At 36.4% G+C, this 5,146-nt stretch overlaps 1 long non-coding RNA gene across 1 annotated transcript in view; it reads right to left on the bottom strand.

Moving 5' to 3' along the window:
• Positions 1–4,653: 4,653 nt before the first annotated feature.
• Positions 4,654–5,146, bottom strand: part of LOC119335747 — a 2,724-nt gene continuing 2,231 nt past the window's right edge. The window contains exon 4 of the long non-coding RNA XR_005162006.1: positions 4,654–4,986. This is a non-coding gene — a long non-coding RNA (uncharacterized LOC119335747). The remainder of the gene's footprint in view (positions 4,987–5,146) is intronic.

Below are 5,146 nucleotides of genomic sequence, written 5' to 3'. Positions count from 1 at the left end.
CAGGATCAGAGTAGTGGGTACATGCAAGGATGCAACCATGGCGGCAAACGGCAGAAAAGTAAAGCGAGAAAGGCCGGCCATGGGGGTTTCCCAGGTTATGCATTGCATGCAATGCGTATCGCGTGGCTGCCGCTTTGCTGGCTTTCCTTTTGAGTGCTGAAGCCACCTCTTTTGAGGGCGCAACCAAGCGTCAAAAGCAAAGATTCCCAGATGCTCTCAGGATTCAGAACTGAGAACTACAGTAGAGATCCAAGGCCATGCCATGCACGCACAGACACAGCAGAAAATACACGAAATCTTGCTACTACGTAGTGAAGTCAGATTTTTCATGCTACCACGTACTCCCTTCGTTTCTAAATATAACTTTTTTTAGACGTTTTCATTGGACTACAACATACCTATGTATGTCGACATATTTTAGAGTATAGATTCACTCATTTTGCTCCCTGTATGGTCACTTGTTGGAATGTGTAAAAAAACTTATATTTGAGAACGGAGGGACTGGTAAGCACCACCCTCACCTTGCCTGCATGCTCGTTGCTTGGCTCGTCTATTCGGTCGGCCCACGAATCACACTCATCTATTAATGCACTTTTCGCTTGCCTGCTTCCTCGCCTTTCTATGTTGTAATCTCGTCCCTTGTCTCTAAAATCATGCCCACTTTGCCACTACAGTTAACTCACACATTGAAAATCTAGCTTCCGTGTAATTCCAAAATTCTTTGCGCATTTGAAAAAAAATATTTAGGAAATATGCGAATAAGCTTTCCCCATTCGAAACATTGTTCATGACATTTAAAGGAAATGTCAATACCATAGAAAAATGTCCAGGACACTTATAAAATCTTCACACGCATACAAAATGATCACGAAATGTAAAAAAGATCATTCAAGCAATTTTTCAGAAAATTCCCAACATATAAAATTGTCCACCATGTATTAAAAACTATTCATAGTGTATTTATAAAATGTTCAACATGCATTCTAAAAATGTTAAACGTGTATCTAAAAATATTTAACATGTATCCTAAAAATGGTCGACATGTGTTCGAAAAATGTTCAACGTGTATCTAAAAACCTGTTTAATGAGTATTAAAATAAATTTGCAAAGTGTGTATGAAAAATGATCAAAGTGTGTGTATGAGAAACAACAAATGAAAGAGAAAAATGGAAAAGGAATAGAAAAACCTAATACCAATATAAAAAAAGAAACAACCAGTAAAAAAATGGAAAAAAATAAAGTAAAAAACTGACAGAACCTTGCAAAATAGTGTGGAAGGTTCAAAAACCGCACCAAACAGTGTATGTTTCCTCGCTACTGGGCCATGGTCGTATGGCTAGTGCTCTGAAGGTTTCACAATAAGTGATTTTTAGCATTTGCAAAACTGAGCACACCAGCAGTTGGGCTGTATGGTGCTTCGCGGCAAATCCTATCCGACACCTTAAGCGCCAGTTTGTTCGTTATTGGCAAACAGTGTACACCTGTCAATTCTCTCGATCTAAATGGGTCCGCGAAAACACTCATAGGAATCTCCCCTCTCCCGGTTTTAGGAAGTTTCCAGAAGACTCCCAGCCGTTTTATCTTTTGGTTTTTTCCTGGACAGTTTTTTGTGAGATTTCTTATTTTTCTTTTCTTTAATATTTATTATTAATTTCCTTTTTCTTTACTTTTTATTATTTTTTCCTTTTTTTGTAATTGCAGAACTTTCTCAAATTCGCTGAACTTGTTTTTCAATACCAATAAAATAATTTTCATTCCGATGAACTTATGATAATTAGATGATTTTTTTAATCGACAAACTATTTTTTTATATTCGATGATTGTTTTTTCGAATTTGATTAACTTTTTTTCAATGTGATCACCAAATGTAAAAATATCAATCAAGCATTTTTTCCGAAAAATCCCTGACATATAAAATTTTCCACCATGTATTAAAACAATATTCACCATGTATTATAAAATGTTCTGCGTGCATACCAAAAAAAGTTCGACGTGTATCTGAAAAATTGTTTAACGTGTATTCAGAAAATGCTCAACATGTGTTCGAATGTTTTTAACGTGTATATAAAAAACTGTTTATTGAGTATAAATATAAATTGTCAAAGTGTGTAAAAAATAGATTTTTTTTTTTAAAACTGCACGAAACCTTCCAAAGCAGTGTGGAAACTTCCAAAACCGCACCAAGCATTGTACGCTTCCTCACCAGTGGGCCATTGCCCGTATGGCTAGTTCTAAGAAGGGATCACAATAAGCGGGTTTTAGCATTCGCGAAACTGAGCACGCCCCCCTCTATTCTCTTGAATTAAATGGGCCGGCCCGAACGCCCATAGGTAGGTCCCCTCTCCTGTAGCTTCCCAGCCATCTTTTCTTTTGATTGGATTTCTCAAAAAAAAATCTTTTCTTTTCATTTTTTCCTGGACCGATTTTTGTGTTGTTTATTCTTTCTTTTTCTGTTTCTTTTCTTTAACCTATTCTCCTTTTCCTTTTTCTTAACTTGTTTCGTCTCTTGTTATTTTTATTTTTTGAAAAATGCATGAACCTTTTCAAATTCGATGGTTTGTTTTTTCAAAATCAATGAACCTTTTTTCAAATCAATGAACTTTGTAAAAAAAATTATGATTTGTTTTAAAATTGAATGAACTCTTTTCAAATTCGATGACCTTTTTTTTTCAAATGACTATGGAATGTCATAAGATCATTCAAGCAATTTTTCCGAAAAATTACTGACATATAAAATTGTTCACCATGTTTCAGAAAATATTCACAAAATAATGATACATGCCAAAAATGTTCGACACGTGTTCAAAAAATGTTCATCATGCCAACAAAAATATTTTCTTTCCCTATTTAACATTGTCTTCAATTTTCTTTCTTTATTTGACACTGAAAATATTTTCCTTCCTTATCTAGCCCTAAGTCTAAATTTTGTGCCCTTTATAACACTTCCGTCCATTTTAAGCTTTAACAGTGTTAAATGTCACCTAAAAGAGAATTTATCCCTCATGTGGCATGTGACCAAAATTTGCCACTCCCTCCGTTCCTGAATATAAGTCTTTTTAGAGATATCAACAAGAGACTACATACTGAGCAAAATGAGTGAATCTATACTTTAATACATGTCTATATACATCCGTATGTAGTTTGTATTGAAAATCTTGAAAAGAATTATATTTGGAAACAGAGGAAGTAGATGCTAATATTGAAAAGCAAAAAGACACGTTTTCAGCGTCAAGCCCCTCATGTGGCATGTGGAACTGGATCCTCCTCCAACAAATGGCACTGGAATGGTGAAACAGCCTGCGTTGCTACCACCAGGTCGTGCCCTGTAACCGTGCCGCGCCATCGCTCCGTTGGCCGTCGTGTAGAGCAGCCAGCCGCCGTAGCCTGCTCACCACGCCACTGGCCGCACGAGAGCTGCTATCACGACGAGCTCCACCGTAGCTGTTGATGCACGAGCCGCCATCAATTTATCTGCATCCCGACGTGTACGTGTGTACCTGGCTAGTGAAAGCATAGCTTCAAGTGCTAGCTAGTTCAGCTAGAATCGATCAAGCCGTTTGGCAACACGAAGCCAGCTTCCTACGTAAGAGCATCGTTTGTATGTCCAGCCCGGCGTGCTAATTGAAAGAGGTACCATACACCTGAGGGTAAAAATGTCTTTTTACATGCAATTTAACACTGTTTGAATGAAAAATGAACGGAAGTGTTATAAAGGGCATAAAATTTAGAACGGTGTTACTTAGGGAAGAAAAAAGTTCCCAATGTCAAATAAGGAAACAAAATTTAATATAGTGTTAAATAAGGAATTCTTTCATCTCTAAAACTGTTTGATGAGTATAAAAAGAAATTTTCAAAGTGTGTATGAAAAATGCTCAAAGTGTGTGCATGAAAAACAACAAAGGAAAGAGAAAAAAGGAAAAAGGATAGAAAAATGTAATACACAAATAAAAAATCAAAACATCCACTAAACTGTTAAAAAATTGAAAACCGGACGAAACTTTCCAAAGCAATGTGGAAGGTTTCAAAGCCGCACCAAACAGTGTATGATTCATCGCTCGTGAGCCACGGCCCATATGGCTAGTGCTAAGAAGGGATCGCAGTAAGCGATTTTTAGCATTCACGAAACTGAGCACACCAGCAATGAGGAAGGTTCCAAAACCGCACCGAACAGTGTATGCTTCCTCGAATTAGTGACTCATTTAGATATAGGACCTCAACTTAAAAACCACACGGGTTGCCCCTTGAACTTTAAAAATCGGACACATTTAGTCCCTATGCTGACTCAAAGCAGTTTTGTTGATGATGTGGTATGGTATTGATTGAATATGCCTATTCAACAATCAACATAATTAAACAACTACTTATTATTACTATGTAAAGCAATACTAAACTATGGAAATATACTGCAACTAATTTTTTATGTAATACACATTTCAATTCGCAGGACTAACTTGCTCAAATACGTGTCCATCTTATGCACGACTTAGTCAAATGTTCTAGCTTGATGAATGTTTCACGTGTTTCAAACGACAACAACAAGGCTGTCATTTTCGGATACAACACGAGAAATTTATACCCTCAACATGCCCGGTGAACAATATAAAGAGGAATGAACAATTGAACGAAGCTATAAAACCCAAATACTATAAAAGAATCAAGGTACTCACAAAATCAAATACTTAATAGAATCTCAAAATCTTAATATACACATATGTGAACTTGATATATCAAAACTTACACATGAACTCACATATTCAACACAACACCGATATGCAACTACAAACCACTAGATGTATCAAATTGTTGTCCATTTTTCTAATTGCACCTCATAGCTACACAAATCAAAACAAATTGCTATATAATACATATTATTTTAGATACATAGTATGCCAGTTGAAGCTCGGATGCTTGTTCTCATGTGCATGTCATGACGTACTTGTGTATGTGGATCCTTAGTCTTATAAGATTGTTACACTTACTCCGTGCCTGAGGTAAAATAAAATAAAATTACATTCAGTATGAAAAAAATCTTTGATGCACTCAACAGTGCATGCAAAATCACAAGGAGACAGCCAAGGAAACTTTAGACTGGTCATGTATAAAGAGTTCCATAGGGGTGTGCGTGGATGTGTGTGTGTGTGTGTGA

This window comes from Triticum dicoccoides, chromosome 7B, assembly GCF_002162155.2.
Source record: "Triticum dicoccoides isolate Atlit2015 ecotype Zavitan chromosome 7B, WEW_v2.0, whole genome shotgun sequence".
NCBI classification, from domain to species: Eukaryota; Viridiplantae; Streptophyta; class Magnoliopsida; order Poales; family Poaceae; genus Triticum; species Triticum dicoccoides.
This window is presented reverse-complemented; position numbering and strand designations above follow the sequence as displayed.